This window comes from Anser brachyrhynchus (assembly GCF_964034855.1).
Source record: "Anser brachyrhynchus genome assembly, chromosome: 1".
NCBI lineage: Eukaryota > Metazoa > Chordata > Aves > Anseriformes > Anatidae > Anser > Anser brachyrhynchus.
Genome location: NC_137694.1, coordinates 72433714 through 72451351, shown reverse-complemented (window position 1 = coordinate 72451351; position 17638 = coordinate 72433714). Strand labels below are relative to the sequence as shown.

Sequence of the window (17638 nt, the reverse complement as noted above, 5' to 3'; positions counted from 1 at the left end):
TAGTGACTAAGTCCTCCAAACAAGACCAGTTGCCATGTAAGGAATGTGGTCACAGACTGAGCGAGGAGTCACAGACTGACTGAGGATCTCTCTAGAAAAACTGCATATGCTGGGCTTTCTTGGGTTTTGTCGTTGGCTTGTGGGGTAGGAGGTACATTCAGATGCTTGACTTTCTTTTATGAGGATTACACTGAAAATTGCTTCTTTCCATTTTTTTTCTCAAGACTACTTCCTATGTCTACCATGCTCTTTCAGAAAGTTGTTCATATGGATATAATAGAGATTGTAGGTAATTTAAGTTCAGTTTCTGCCTCTGCCTCAGTGATACACACAAAAGCACAGTATCTGATTATGCGTATGTTCTTCACATGCAAAATAAGGATTAATGCTTCCCTATCATTAGTGCTTATAAGTTAGGTTGAAGTTCCTCCCATGCACTCCAAATCACCTATCACTGTTAGCGATAAAAATGTGAACTACATGACTCAGTCATGTTAGTGGTGTATTAACTGGGAGGATTTTTAAATACTTGAATGTAAAAGTATCAGCCCCATATTCAGAGAATAACCAACTACAATGAGAGCATGCTTATATAAGCATATTATCTACATTTTTACTCACGTGTGGCTTCTCTCAAAAGTGAGCCTTTTCTTCGGTCACTCACTTTCTGAGACTGAGCCTCACCCAGTGTGTTGATCAAAGGCTTTGTGTTTTTTAACCATCAGCAAGAGACAATGATGTTTTCAGTCATCGAACTGATAGGACCATTGTGCTGGACTATCCTTCATTTTTTCATTGTCTCTTTAGGTTCTTGTCATGCCAAGAGTCCTCCATGCCAGCAGGCCTCTATGTCTGCAGAAGTCATTGCCAGTCTGTATTAGTTCTCTCTTAGGTACTCTAGGAGAGTACTTCTTCCAGGTTTGGGTTTTTCTTTGTTGTTGTTGTTGTTTGTTTCTGAAGAGCACTCATAGGCAGAGAAGGTATGTAGATGATATGCCTTTTTCTCATTTACAGTTACCATTGCTGCTCTGTTTGTTGGTGTGGGTTTTTTTCTTAAATCAAAGTCAGGGCTGTAGTGTGCTTTGCACAGTCACCATGGGGAGTTTCTTAAGTAAAGTTAACTACATGCAAGTATAACAAAAGAGTTGGTCGCAATTGTTACCAGTGTTTTCATTTACATGTTCCACATGCATCTCAGCCAGCTTCCATTTCACAAACTCACTCTGTTTTTTGTCTGCCACTGTTTTAGTCTTTGTTCATTGTCTGTGTTGAACAGAATGGAAATCTGGTGGCACTTGAGTCAAATTTTATATTGATTTCTGATTTTTTTTCATCTGGTATTTTTTTCTTTCTGTACATATGAAATACTCCTTCTTCGAGAGTTTTATCCATTATATGTTGCTGTCCTGGTGTACTCACCTAAATACTGCACTGAAGATCAAAATGTGTTGATGTTAGATTTTGAAGAAAGATGTGTTGAACCCACTGCCGTCAATGAATAGTAAGGACAACAAATGCATGTAGTTTGGATCAAGCCTCTCTGCAGACTCAGGCACAAGGCTGCCCAGTTTGTGAATCCTTTATTGGCTTAGGTTGCAGGATAGTGGCAGATCTGGTTGTACAGGTAAAAGAAGAGTCCAAAACTTGGAGCATCTTTGGTGTTCCAAATATGGAAAAGGCTTCCAAGCTTCTGCAGGTCTCATTCTTTAACTTGAGTGCCTGAATTCCACTAAAACCTTCCTTTAAATGACTGTGCACTTCTGCATACCTGTGTCTTCCCCCTTACTCTAGTCATAATGTCTGAGAACTTATGAGGCGCTCTCTGCCCAAAATCATCTCACATGAATTATGAATTAATTTCAAGCATTTCTGTTACCTCTTCAGTAAAGGGGGAAATTCTGAAAGAGATTTGAGGTTTCAGCTGAACAGTATTTTCCACAAATAGGTATTTATATAACAAAAAATAACTCAGTACAAAGCAAGTTCACTTGAGGTGAAATTAGCGACAAAGGAATGAATGATCTGGAATCAGATCATAGGTTACAGAGATAAGACATCTGGATTTCTAGTCAATTCTCTGAAGGAATAACTAGGAGTTAGTAAGGTTTGCTTTCCTCTTACAGAAGGCCATTTTTTTATGCAGTGTCTCAAATTAGCTTCCTTAGGGGATTAATAATTGTTTTTTCCATTAATTCAAAATAGCCACCTTGGAACTGCAAGGCAGCTTATGACAGTACTTCTTAGCCTTATGATTTTATAACTGTAATTTTTCATGATTTCTACATATAAAGTCATCCTTCCTAGGGACAGCTGTCCCAGCAAGCAGAATATGATAATTGATGCCAAGACTTATTTAAAATATTTCCTGCTTTGAAAATTCATATCTTAGGCAGTATCTCAGAAGAATTTTTTTAAGTAGCAATAATGAGGGCCTGTATTTCTTGTTTGTCTATGGCAGCAAGGGACTGGATCCACTCGATCCATTCCCATGGCATGTTTCATTTTAAAAGGCAGCAAGCATGTTCTTCTGCTTCCTTGAGATGTGTCTGCTATGTTGACATCTGGAAAGCAGCCATACAAGGTTCCACACATAGTTTTTGCAAACACCATTTGCTGGTGGAATGAGCCAGAGCAGACACCTCTTTTGGCAGAACTTTGTTGCCATCTATTTTTAGTTGAACTCTACTACATCACATTACTGTGTGTAAGCCACCAGGAGTGTGGCTCGTAGGCAGGCACTCAAAGACGGAAGGCAGGCTTTCTGTCTGCACAGTGGCTGAAGTGTTCAGGGGTGAGTTATCCACATGTTCTGTGACTTGCCTCCTTCTCATTAATGTAATGTCACAAACTGTATTCTTGGTTGACAAACAGAAATGTAAGTGGGACTTGCACTGTCGTTTTTGTTACCCTCATGGCACATGGGAGCACATACAAACTTTAGAGGACAATGCTGGCCAGAATATGCCCATTCTGAATTAACAGAAATGATATACTCTTAACAGAGCATGCATACAGAACAATGCATACGGTAGCTGAACAGGTAGATAACTCTGGGTTTGGGTCTCTCAGCTGAGGTCCATTAGGTGATCTAAGGACTGTTGACTATTATTCTGCCCAAAGCAGGAAGAAAAAGGCCTACAGTTTCTTACCCTAATTGACAGGGCAGCAGAAAGGATGAAAAACTCTGTAGATTCCCTGCAAAATTTCACAGTCTCTGTTTCCATATGAAAATGCCTTTCTCAGATGTTTGCAGAAATAGTTTATTTTTGCTGGTTTTGATGCTCATTATGCTTTTGTATGTGATTGTACCTTTGTATGTCAGATAAATCTAAAATTATATGTTTTTAGTTCATCATACCAAAATACCTATGGCATAAATGAAAGACTGGGGTATACTAGAGTATACTGTTAATATATGTTCTGATATTCATCATACAGTTCCATGCTTTGCTTGCATGAGTGGTAGAGGACAGCCTGTCATGGTGGAGTGTCAATCAAATGTCTTGATTTTTTTCTGAGTGTTTTCTGAGATGTTGGATATAGAAGGTGCATGGCACTCAAAAGTTTGAGTTGTATTTGAATATTCAAAGTCCTGTTTGTGCAAAATATATTTACTAAACAATTGTCTGAAGCTCCTAAACACATAAAGAACTTCCACATTTTTATTTTTTTTTTATGAAGACGCTTGGGTTTATTTTGTAATTGATTGTTTTTTGTTGTTGTTGTTATTTGTTTTTGTTTTCTTTTTAAGTTAAGTAAGAACTTTCCCCTTTTGAATGTAGAGTGCAAGTTTTTGCCAGGATTTTGCAAGCAATTAGCTTGCACAGTGTTTGGACACTCAGCAGGTCTCTACAGATCAGCAGTGGCTAGGAATGTAAGCCAGTGCCAGGTGAATGGCTAGCGTTCATTCCTTTCCCATAGTTAACGTCAAAGGGTCAGAGATGATCACATCAGTTTTTTAAACACAATTTTAAAAATTGCACTGACTATGTTTCCAGAAGTAAAAAAGCTTGTTAACATTCTGCATTGGCTGTGTTAGGTTTCCTGTGGTGATGATTTTTTAATTGGGTATTTTTTGGTCTGATTATTTGCTTCTCAGCATTACTTTACTGAAATCATTAATTTAAAAAATCTCAGGGAGAAAACCCCGAAAAAATGCCAGTCATTACCATTGTTTCCCCTTGATATTAGACACCTGTTTTCATGTAGCAAGAAGCATTTTTTTTGCTTCTACTTCATCAGGTCCCAGTTATAATAATGTCTGTAGCATGAGTAGATAGGGTTTTGATCTGGTCTGGTATCCAGACACAGCTATAAAACTTCAAAAATTATTGTGTATGCTGTACCAGTCTTCCTATCTATATGGATTGCTTTTGGATAACAGATCGTCCTGAGAGCACTTTTCGTATTAGAGAAGATATAAATGATTTCTTTGTGTATTTTCTTATGCCTTATTGAGTCGATCCTATGTATTATGTTCCTATCTTACTCTAGATATTATAAAATACCTCATTTACTTGCTTCATCATTCTTCATGCGTTGTGGATAGTTGAAGTCATGACAGTCCTATTCATCCTTCCTACTTTAATACTTTGTAGTAGGTTATGTTTACATTAGAAAGATCATATTTTTTTCTTCCATGAATTACCAAGTAGGAGAGTGTTGTACTTATTCACAGGTTAGATGATTCATTAGTGATGGAATATGGTGTTCCCTTCTTAAATGAATGGGCTGCTTATTTACAACATTCAGTGTTGTAGCTGTGTTTCCAATGATGATGATTTGGGGTTTGGTTTCTTTTTTTAGCAGCTAAGGATCATTCTAGCAAAAAATTGTTGGTAAGCCACAAACCAACCTTGCAGGGTCCTGGTTTCCTAGCAGCCTAGCCTTTTGTACAGACAATATCAGCTCTCTTTGGAGGAGTCAGGTTAGCATGCTGCAAAAATCAAAAGACTAAAATGTTATTGAAGAATTCAGCAAGTCTGAGAGACTTTTGTGCTGAATCTTTGCATTTACAAATTCTCATTCACTTGAAAAAGTTCTGTGAAAGTCTGTTTACAGTGGTGATTAAAGTATTGTGTATTCAAGATGTTTCCTACTGGACAGGTTCAGTGAGCTTTCTCTGAAATAAGTCAGTGTCCATCCAGTGGACAACTGTGCTCCTGCAGTATCCAGCAACTCAATTAGAGTGTGTTCTGGGTGTGAGGGATTATCATACCCTAGCATATATAAGTACTAATGTTCTTAGAAGAAAAATTACTCCACTGCAGACTTGCTGTGTCCCAGCTTATCATCCACATTTTATTTAAATATCTGTGGCATTTTTGTTTGTTTTGATGAAGGTGCTTTCTCTGTGCACTGTTGATGCTGCAAGACATGGAAATTAGGAAATTTGTATTTTAACTTTTCCACAGCACCATAAAAGATTGTGGAAGATGTGCATTTGACAACATAAATGGTATACAAAAATGATGCATGTACAGTATGTGGACAACGAAACATTTAAATGATAGTAGGGAAAGTTACGTTTTTAGATTTCTTAGGTATTATGTGTTTAAATGCTGAACTTTGACATTGCATGAATTCTGGATTTTTTTAGCTTGCTTTTTCTCCCTTGCTTGCTTGCTTGCTTTTTATTTTACTGGCTCTGATTTTCTGACCACAATAAAGCAGACAGAATTACTTCATGTTGAGAACCTCGTTAATTTTATGGCCCGTTTTCACATGGAGATCAGCTTTTATTCCCCCCTCACTCTTTATTCTTGATTCAATTGTCAGTAAGGTTTGTTAAGCAAAAACACTGGATGTATTATGGGAAGAAATCTAATCAATGCAGCACCAAGGGACAGTCCTTCAGAATCCTCCCTAGTGACTGTGAGCCAGACTAGAGGTTACTATGAGGTTACTCTGTCTGACTTTAACCAAAATACCCATCTACTTCTGAAAAGGCTGCCTGCAGCCTTGTGCATGTGTAACAGAAGCCTCATTAATGTAAGCTCCCAATATATATACACCTGTTTTGCTAGCCCCCAGCACAGAGCCTGTGTTTCCTATTTTAAACACTTTGCATGTCTGTCTACATTCCCTTCTGTCTGCAGTTGCTCCAGTGTGGTACTGCAGAGCAACTCGTATGCAGTACCTCCAGGGAATGCAGAAGGCTAAATAAAGTTGTGGCAGATGTCAGTGGACTTTGCCAAACACTATTTTTCAAGTTAGATAGTTTGAAAGATTCATTGACTAAGCCAGACTTTGTAATACAGAATTAGCCTCATTAAGTATACATTTCTTTAACTACTCCTTTATCAGGTATCGATGAAGGAAATTGCGTTGACAAACGTGGGAAATTTTTATTTGATTGGCAAAAGTCTGCTCCCAAAACTTCATCCCCAAACCCTAACTCTCCTTTTTGTGTATGGAGTTTAACTCCTCTTAGAGTTAAATTCTTTGAAAAATGCAGCACTTCCTTAGGGCTGTTACCTGTTTTGGCTCTGAGTTCTAAAAAATCATTTGACAGCAAAATTACTGTAAGCTGAACTTTTCCTCTTTTATGAACTATTTGTTCAGCACATTCCAGAATAGGGTTTTAACTCAAGAAGTTACATATCTTCTTTGTTAAAGACCAAAAAAAAAAAAAAAAGATCAAAAGCAGTATAAGATACAACTGCTGATTCAGTATAGGAACAAAGCCTTAGAAAACCCACTGAGCCATGTTCCCTCTGGCTGCCTAGCTTGGTTTTCCCAACCAATGCACAGGGAATCAGTTGTGTCAATACCTCTGATAGGTCCTTGCCATATTTTGCAAAAGGAGCAATAAGTTTGCTTCACACAGCTCTTGAGGAAAGCATGGTGGTCCCCCAGGCAGGTCCAAAGATGCTGCGAAACAGTGATGCTCTGGTACTCGCACCCAGGAGCCAGCAAGTCACTCCTAGCCACACAGGGGTTGGTCACAGGGGACACGCTTCTGGTGGTTGTGTGGCTCCTTGTTACACCATGTGTAGAATGACATTTCTGTAAGCAGGCACATCTGCTATTGCATTCACACTTTTCATAATTGTTTTCACAATGCACACTTGATAATGTCTGTTTTATTTTTTTTTCCAAAGCCTTTTCTGTAGAAAATTTCAATAGGGCATGAATCCTAGCTCTAGATATTGATGGCTACCAATTTCTGCTGTGAAATGTGCTCTGCGGTGAATCAGAGAAGCACTATAGGAACTGAATTAACTGTACTTCAGTTTTAGCATTTCTCCATCTGCAGTGATGGTCTTGCTTGTATTCTGTTGCAGCAGTTGATTGTGAATTATTACAGCCTGAGAGATATCTGGCAATTTTGATATGCATTTATATTAAGCATAATTTTGGGAAGCACAGTATCCTCTGTTAAAAATCCTAAGTACTTAAAAATTCCCAATCTGGAATGGACCAAAGGTCTGTCTGGCCTACTGACATGTTTCCAGCAGTGGTTAACATAAATTAAAAGTGGTATGATATGCATATATACAATAAACTAAAAGTTGTATGTATATGCAATAAACAGGCAGAAGTGGTGTGGTTATTCAGGTTAGTCACACTGCATATTAGAAATCGTCTTGGTCTATAGTTGCCATTGGCCAGTGGATTCTTATGCTAAAATCTTATTTTAGCCTATGGATCTGCACAGTGCATCTTGTCAAACGCTAAATGTGTCTGGGGTTAAGTCCACACATCCCAGCCATTTGCAAATGATCTAATTGTATGAGCTTTCATCTTCAATGACAGTAAATAGAAGATTGCTCAAATAGAGTCAATAACTGTCTTAATTATTTTTAGTAACCTGCTTCTTTACGTAATGGTTTTGATTTGTCTTGATTATTTCCTTTTTATGTCAGAATAAGACCCATTTTCACAGAATCACAGAATCATCTAGGTTGGAAGAGACCTCCAAGATCACCTAGTCCAACCTCTGACCTAACGCTAACAAGTCCTCCACTAAACCATATCACTAAGCTCTACATCTAAACGTCTTTTAAAGACCTCCAGGGATGGTGACTCAACCACTTCCCTGGGGAGCCTATTCCAATGCCTAACAACCCTTTCAGTAAAGTTCTTCCTAATATCCAACGTAAACCTCCCCTGGTGCAATTTTAGCCCATTCTCCCTCATCCTGTCACCAGGCACGTGGGAGAATAGACCAATCCCCACCTCTGCACAGCCTCCTTTAAGGTACCTGTAGAGAGCAATAAGGTTGCCCCTGAGCCTCCTCTCCGGGCTAAACAACCCCAGTTCCTTCAGCTGCTCCTCTTAAGACTTGTTCTCCAGACCCCTCACCAGTTTTGTTGCCCTTCTCTGGACACGCTCAAGCACCTCCATGTCCTTCTTGTATTGAGAGGCCCAAAACTGAACACAGTACTCAAGGTATAGGAATTCTTTTAGTATGTCTGGGTGTTTTGTGGACTTTGACTGTGGAAGCATTTTTTTTGTTGTTGATAGAAGGGATGGAATGTCACAAAAATTTTCCTTTTGTGAAGTGTTTTAGTAATGTTGCACACTTTTGGTCAGACCATAGAGCTAACAGGCATAGGAAGCAGGTTATAGTTGTCACCACACCCATTATGTCTTTGAGCAAATATCAGAGTGCTTATTCCAAAAAAGATTCATAGCCAGCACTTTCCTAAAATGGAATTAGCAGTGCCACTTCATGGAGGTCCTACTTGAGTATTGTCTACTGCATTTTAGTAGGGTTCATATCTGAAATGTCAGTCATGCAACTGCATTTGACCACAAATGCTCTTTTCTGCTTTTCAGACATTTTCTTACTTCCACTGAGATTATCTTGAACAGGTATACTAGAAATGGGTTACAGTTTCCCAAGATATATTTAGGAGATCACCCTTGCTTTTCTTGAAAGCTGAATAATGTTCCATAAAGTTAAATAACAAAAGTATAAGATCCAGAAACCTGACACTGAGGTCACCAAATGGCTCATTTAGAGCTCAAATCACTTTTTTGTTGACTCAGACTCCTATCGCAAAATAGCAAGTATTAGTAAACCATTTTAGAGCAATAAACTCCATTCTGGTCATGACAGTAGGGGTAACATCTTTGTAATTGGAAATGCAGATCTGTACTTCCAGTTGTGGTTAGGTTGTTGGTTAAGTGAACCACAGTTGGTCTCAGTGAACAAATTCTTTAGTCCACGTGAAACAGAAATGAGCATTTTGATTCTTTTACATGAGTGTTATTAGTTGGATAAGTTCAGGAATTTCTTTTTAATATAATTTTAATATTCTTAATAGTAGTTATTTATTTGAAACAAGAGTTTTTCTATGGGAAGATAATCAACAAACTGTGACTCTGTGAAACTTTCATGTGATGTATTAGATTAAATTGAAACCCAGTTGCTACAAGCTATGTTGACATTGTATGTTTCTGAAGAGAAAAATTTCCCTAAAGAGAACCACTCAGAGCACGTTCTTTGTACAAATTTGTTGTTCATATCAATCTTAGCATTTTCCACTTTTGAAAAGCAAGTATTTTCAGTCCATTAATCAGGTAGCATACACAGGGAGCCTTGGATATGGGAGAGGAAAAATTCTGAAATTCCTCAAAATAGGTGAGTCAGGAGTCTGGCCAGTACAGGGAGAAGGAGAAGGGAAAAGAAGAACCTGTGAAAGTTGTGAAATGCAATAGTCTGCTCACTTTAAATTGCTGCTCAGTAATGTTCTGCTGCATGGAGGAGATAATTCAAGTAAAAGTGAAGAAACGGAGTTCTGCATTCTGAAAGTAAGCTGAGAGGTAATGTAAATTGAAACTTACTGTTCTTGGTGTCAAGTCCTCAAAAAAAAAAAAATTTGGAAGCTACTCTTCAAGAAGGCAAAAAGAAATAACAATGGTGTTCTGGTGTTTTGGTCAGTCTTGTGGTGGTGTTTTGTTTGTTTGTTTGTTTTGTTGTTGTTGTTTGTTTTTAATCAATTACAAAGATATTCTCTCCTTTCTGTCCATTAATGAACATCTTCCAATACTGTGCTGTGAATTGTGGCTTTTCCATTTTAGTGGACGGTATCTGTTAGTTATACAACATATTTGGCATTTCGCATTGCACTTCCATCATTATTTGTGAAAAGTACATAAACAAAACCATGAACTAAAAAGGAGGAGCTGAGTGTGGCTCTGCATGTATCTGCATGTTCTGATGTACCTGCATGTGTCCATTGAAATGGACTAGCTATGCTTCAAGTCACAAACCAGAGCATTTTCTTCTTCTGTTTTAAAAAACACATACTCCTAAAGTAGACTTTTAAAGCAACTGTTCACATCAGGATTATCAAGAAAGTACGGATTAACCTTGCAGAGTTAAAAAAGAAAAACTGTTCTTTACATCATACATAAAATCAACAGTATTTCAGATTGTACACAATCCTTCCCTCCCCCTAATATTTTAGTCTTTTTTTCTTTTCCTATAAGCTACTATTAAAAATACCTCTTTGTGACCAAACTGATAAATTAGCCCAGATATTTTTAAAATATGGATTTAAGCACATAATAAACAAATAAAAACAAAAGACAGGAAATGTAAAAGTTTGTGCACAGCAGGGAAGCCAAAAGCTCGCATTATTGAAGTCTGCAATGTTAAAAGGATGGCTTATCCCAATGACCTTCAAAAATATTCTCAGTTTAAGCTAAAAGAGGTACACTGATTTCCACTGTCAGCCACTAATCCATGAGGCACCCTTTTTTGGTGCTTTGGATTAGTGAGGAACCACCAGCAGCTCTGGGACTTCAGGTGAAAATAACTGTAGAGTAGCTTAACTACCTCCTTGTGCAGATATTAAGTACAAAGGACAATCAATTTTACTCTCTTTTCCAGATACGCATTATTGTGAGTTTCCTGGCTCTCAGGCTGTATCACTTTACTATCTCGAATACTGTACACACCTGCTGTTTGCCTTCTATTTTTTGCTTTTACTTGCAAGGGTAATACAGTTCTTGCTAAAGAACGTAGTATTTTTTGATCAGGGAGCAATATATCTGATGTTCAGTAATGTCCCAATTCAGAACAATACATAGAAACGTTTAATTTGAATTGCATATATAAGTAAGTCCTTGAAGGCCTTGAAGCATAGACTTAATGCTTTGTCATAAAACGGACAGAAGTTTAATATGGTGTTTCTTGTTGTACGTTCTCATGCTTCAAGAAAAGAAATATCTGGCAACTGCTGCTCTTTGATTATGAATATAGGAGTGAGGTGGTTTCTTATTAACTCTCTCAAGAAGGAATTTAAGACCCAGTCATGAAAATACTGACATGACTAAGTTCTTCATGTCTAAACATCTGCAAGATTATAGTCTACTGTAATAACGGAACAGTCTGCAAACCATGTCTATAAAATCTCAGCATGGCACCATATCAACACATACTCTTTATAAAGTTTTAAGGCAGTCAAGTTTGAAGCGTTTCTTTATCTGCAGTATTTCTATCCCATCTTGTGTCTGGACTGTTTGCTGTCTGTGGGTTCCCATTTGCTGTATGGTTTGACTGAGGGTAAGGACTATATCATATACATTTTGTATAGTACCTGTATTCTCTTTTAAGGAAAAATATATGCATGCATTTTTCTTCTTTATTAATAAACCAAGTGACAATTTAAATAAATTATTTCAGCTGTGCAGAGTGGCACACAGATGTGCTAGCACATTTCATAGTAAGTTAAATAGAGAGCAAAGTATTACGTCACCAAAAGAGTAGAAGAAGAGGAGCTGATCTCTGATCACAAAAGCAAAATTAAGCATTGCTATGATGTTGGCTTTGACAAAAATAAGCCAGACTATTTTAGTACTTAGGTGAACTATGGAAGCAGCAAAAAATTTGAGAGACGTATAAAGGTAAACTGTGGAATGAAAGAGCAATAATGATACAGGTCAAAATAAAATTGAAAATTAGTTTGGGACATAATGCAAAAAGCAAAAAAAAAAATTATAGAAACATAGCATTAACGTGATTGATATCTTCATGGAAAGAGAGGATTGGAACAGTGAATAGACATTGGTGTGAAAACCTGTCTAATATCCACAATGGGGATGCCAATCTGAAGTCCTTAGCTCTCCCTGCAGATTGTACAGAGAAATCTGATGCCTTGGTATTTCATTCCATGACCAGGTATCTGACAGTGGGTAACTCAAACTTAATCTTTAGGATGCTTAAGGGGGGTGGGTGTCCTGGTAACGGGAGATGCCGAGAAGGCGGAGATACTGAATACTTTCTTTGCTTCAGTCTTTGCTTCAAGGACTATCCCCCGGGACTCCTCGACCCTGGAGGGAGGAGAAGGGGTCTTGGGAAATAGAGGGCTCCCCCCTGGTTGACGAGAGAGTGGTTCGGGAGCATCTGAGTGGGCTCAAAGCACACAGATCCATGGGTCCCGATGGGATGCATCCACGTGTGCTAAGGGAGTTGGCAGAGGTGATCGCTGAACCGCTCTCTATCATCTTTGAAAGGTTCTGGAGAACAGGAGAGGTGCCTGAAGACTGGAGGATAGCCAGTGTCACTCCGGTCTTCAAGAAGGGCAAGAAGGAGGATTCGGGAAACTGCAGGCCAGTCAGTCTCACCTCTGTCCCTGGAAAGGTGTTGGAACAGCTTGTTCTGGATGCCATCTCCAAGCAACTGGAAGAGAAGAAGGTTATGAGGAGTAGTCAGCATGGATTCACCAAGGGGAAGTTGTGCTCGACCAACCTCGTTGCCTTCTATGATGGCATCACCAGCTGGGTAGATGGGGGAAGAGCAGTGGATGTCATCTACCTTGACTTTAGCAAGGCTTTTGATACTGTCTCCCATGACATCCTGCTAGCAAAGCTGAAAAAGTGTGGGATAGAGGAGTGGGCAGTAAGGTGGGTTGAGAACTGGCTGACTGGCCAAGCTCAGAGGGTGGTGATGGGCGGCACAGAGTCCGGCTGGAGACCTGTGACTAGCAGTGTTCCCCAGGGGTCGGTGCTGGGCCTGGTCTTGTTCAACATCTTCATCGATGACCTCGATGAGGGAGTAGTGTCTGCCCTCAGCAAGTACACCGATGGCACGAAGCTGGGAGGAGTGGCTGACATGCCAGAAGGCTGTGCTGCCATTCAGCGAGACCTGGACCAGCTGGAGAGCTGGGCAGGAACAAACCAAATGAGGTTTAATAAGAGCAAGTGTAGAGTCCTGCACCTGGGAAGGAACAACCGCATGTATCAGTACAGGCTGGGGGACGACCTGCTGGAGAGGAGCTCCGAGGAGAAGGACCTGGGGGTCCTGGTGGACGACAGGTTGACCATGAGCCAGCACTGTGCCCTGGTGGCCAGGAGGGCCAGCGGGATCCTGGCATGCATTAAAAGGAGCATGGCTGGCAGGTCAAGGGAGGTGATCCTCCCCCTCTACTCTGCCCTGGTCAGGCCTCACCTGGAGTGCTGTGTCCAGTTCTGGGCTCCCCGGTACAAAAAAGACAGGGATCTCCTGGAAAGAGTCCAGCAGAGGGCCACAAAGATGATATGGGGCCTGGAGCATCTTCCTTATGGGGAAAGGCTGAGAGACCTGGGTGTGTTCAGCCTGGAGAAAAGAAGACCGAGAGGGGATCTCATCAATGTGTATAAATACCTGAGGTGTGGGAGACAGAGGGATTTGGCCAACCTCTTTTCAGTGGTTTGTGGGGATAGGACAAGGGGTCATGGCCACAAGATAGAGCACAGGAAGTTCCGCACCAACATGCAAAAGAACTTCTTCACAGTGAGGGTGACGAAGCACTGGAACAGGCTGCCCAGGGAGGTGGTGGAGTCTCCTTTTCTGGAGATATTCAAGGCCCGTCTGGATGCCTACCTGGGCAGCCTGCTCTAAGGAACCTGCTTTGGCAGGGGGGTTGGACCCGATGATCTTTCGAGGTCCCTTCCAATCCCCTACAATTCTGTGATTCTGTGATTAAGTCATTAGGGGACTTAGCTCTTTGCCTTGCAGTGGAGGGTATATTGACTTGAGTTTAGATACAGCTTAGGTGCATGTATAGGTAATTGCTGTTCCTAAGCTCCTAAGCTGCCGGTATGAAGACAGAAAAAGAGAGAGACTCCTAAGGGGTTGATTCAGGTTACCTATGTTAGACATGTACTACAGATTTTGCCCTGGACCCTGTACCAACTGACACAATATACGATTCTATCCTCTTAAATTAGACAGTTAAGTGCCTAAAGTTAGATGAGGTACATCCTTTCTCTCTCTTCATCTTCTTATTCCATGAGCAAAGACAATAATTTTTCTGCTGTGAAACTGTGAGGGTAACGTGCAGCAGGAGTTGTGAGGCACTTGCATATTATGGTGGTCATAGGCAGAGAAATGCCAAAATGGGAGGATTCCAATCTCTCTTTGGAGAAAATCAGTTTTCAAGGACATTTGGTGGGCTATTGTATGTATATAAATTTTAAGGACATTGTGGGTAAAAGTAACCTTTCTTCAAAAAAGTGGCAGAATTAGCTGAACAGGAATCAATAGTAAGTGAATAGAATTAGAATGCAATCTGGTGAACAGGCAGAGAACAATCATAGCATCACTTCTTTGGGGATGACCTTGAATAATTTATCTAGTGTTGTGTCACATTCCTAGTAGTGCTATCACTGTCACAATACAAGAAAACAAAGATTGTTATTTCACTATATTATATGTATTTTTATGTGTAATTAGTGGTTTCTGTATTTAAGTATGATTACAAAGTATTTTCAAAGGTATTAATTATATAAATGCATTATCCAGAAAATACTAGTATCACTCACTACTGAGACTAAGCTACTGAATACTACATGTTATGACTAATTTATACCTGATGTTTTGATGTCCTTGCCTGGTTGATTAGTCAGAGCACAGTTAATCTTTCTACTACCAGTAGGCATAGTAATTTCAAATGATTGCTAACAAGTCCAATATTCAGGAGTAAAGGTTGAAAAAATTGTATCTGATAACTTTTCTTTAAAATCAACTGGCTGTAAAAGTAAGGGACACTATTTTACTTGAAGCTTTCAAGGTTAGTAGCAGCTAAATTGAATAGTCTCGGTAATCGTAACTCATAGTGCTTCCCTGAGGGTAAAGTCATCCATCTACAAAGTGCCATTAATACCTCACTTACCCTCGATTAAGGCTTTCAAAATAAGTTTGAAGTGGGATACTGGCCTTGTACTGAAGCACGTTCCTTGAATATAGAAAAGGCTTTGGAAGGCCTGCATTTAATATCTGTATGTCAGTTTCTCACTTTTTCCCCTCATAATGATAACATACATATTTCTTTTTTCTTCTTTCTTCCTTTTTGAAACAGAGAATGACTTACTGGGGAACCAAGTTGTAAGATGAATGCTAACCAAGCTAGAAGAGGAAAGATGTGAAGATTGGTCACCTGTGCAAAGGAAACGACAAGGTGTGTGTAGCAATCACACTGGAGGTTATTTCTTGCTGGCATGTAGGTCTTCATGGTAGATTAATTCTGGCAATAAAGTTTAAAAATAGTCCTCTGAAACCTTGAAAAAGGTGTTTTGAAAAGAACTTTTTTCTTTTGTTTGATTGCCAGAGTAAGCATATATCTTTATAAGTATCTTTAAGATACATCTTTAAAGTCATTACTGTGTTGAATTGTAGCTGTATTTCTAGAGGTAAGAGGCAGTCACATCCATGAATTGTGTTTTTGGCAGAGACCAGGAAAAACAGCCCTTCTCCCAACACCAGAATAAAATCCTTCCAGATACTATCAATGGTCATTCCTGAGGCTTTCAGGATTATTTAAAATAATCGTTTTATGGATTCATTTAAATCACTGCACTTTGACACTCAGTGCAGGAGTTACACAATTTCCTCTTTTCTTCTGTGTATAACCACTACAAAGAGATGTGCTAGCACATGTTTTGCACTGCTTTTAAAGAGTGTGTTCTCCTACATTTGTTGTTCTGCAGATTTGTAACTTGAGGAATGCAAAATCAGCACTACTGACAACTCATATCCCTCAAATATTTTCAGTAATGTGAATATATAATATTTATACAGTGGCTGCTAAAAGGCTGGCAAAAGGCTATACGCTACTTAAGATCTGAGGTTAAATGGTACTTCAGTGATGCATAAAATTTGTATTGACCATCTGCCCAGCATTGAATTGAACCCATTAATGAACAAGCCTTACAGTATCACTGTGAGATAGGGAATTATGAACTTGATTTAACAAGTGATCAAACTAAGCCCCAAAGGGCTCATGTAATCATTTCAAGTCATACAGGAAGTATATAATAGAGCTAGCAATCTAAGCCAGCTCACCTGACCTGCTGTCTTTCTTATTTGGACATCCAAAATAATCCCGTTTGTTGTTCTTTTCACCATATTCTTTCAGGTGTGGAGCGTGTACATCAACAGCTATGCATTCTTTACGCACAGCTTTAACAGTCATACTCTCTTGCAGAGCAACTTAAAACACACAGTTAATGTGAACTGTGAATCATGCTCATCCATAAAGAACAAAATAAGACACAATGCAAAAAAGGCCAGCATAAACAGCACCAGATGGCCTTCATAAATTGAGCAAGTTAGTACAAAATGCCAAAAGGGAGATCTGTTATTGTGACCTCTCTATTTTTTTATATATATTTTTATTTATTTATTTATTTATTTGCTTAATGCTGAGATCTTTCCCTAGTACAGAGAGGAACTGCTGATGTAGGACGATTAATGCTTTTCCTTTTGTAATCTTGCTGAACGTCTCTTTAATTCCTTTAGCAAATGTCAGGTCACATGTTGACTGCTTGCGTTCTAAAACTGAAGTATAAATCATCTTCTCATGTGAAAGAAACTGTCATTTTTCTTTGCAAAATATTTTTCTAACTGTATCTTATGTAACTGTTACAGTTGTTGACATTTCCCTAAAAGCCCTGTTCATTTGACACTTAAGATTTCGGTATAAAGCTATAGACTAGAATAGAGAATTCTTTTGCCTTTGCTTGTACCTGTTTCCTTTACCATGCGTTGAAGAAAAGAATATTATGCATTTCTGAGTCATGCTGTAGAAAGGTACTTTATTTTTAATATCATTAGCATTTTAAAAGGAGAAAAATAAATCATACCACGGGTGAAAGCAAGAGTTAATGTGCTTCAGCTGTAGACAGTTGCTATTAAATTTTGATGGGATGCTATCACTAATACTTCAAATAAAATGTTGATGTGGTGATGTAGAGAGCGTGGATAATGAGTTGAATGCTACAGAAATGGCTGTTATTTTTAATGGGACATATATATAAAATATATGATCATCAACCAAAGATGTTCACACGGATCTATCCATAAGAAAATATCCGAGTATGGACTTCTTATGTGTGCCTTGAGTTGTCTACAAGAGTGCAGCCCTATAAAGCTGTGTCTTGTCATAGATTAAGGTTGAAAATATGTAACTTATGTTTTAGTGTGCCTGACTCCTGCCTGGTTTAAGGATAATATTCTAGCATTAATAATCTGATTTCCTTTTACTCATACATGTCTGCAGAAAGCTGTTGAAAGGTCTTCCTGATGGGCCTGTTAAATCAAACTTAACAAATGTAACAATATCTCAGAAAAAAAATGGCTGCAGAATGTGGAGTCGGTGTTAAACTCCTATTGGCATGGCCTTTTACTTGCAGCCTCTGCTGG

At 39.0% G+C, this 17638-nt stretch overlaps 1 long non-coding RNA gene across 1 annotated transcript in view; it reads left to right on the top strand.

The window, feature by feature from the left end:
* LOC308188036 overlaps window positions 1-17638 on the top strand; it is a 119108-nt gene that overhangs the window by 91768 nt on the left and 9702 nt on the right. The window contains exon 10 of the long non-coding RNA XR_013945109.1: window positions 15297-15395. This is a non-coding gene — a long non-coding RNA (uncharacterized lncRNA). The remainder of the gene's footprint in view (window positions 1-15296; window positions 15396-17638) is intronic.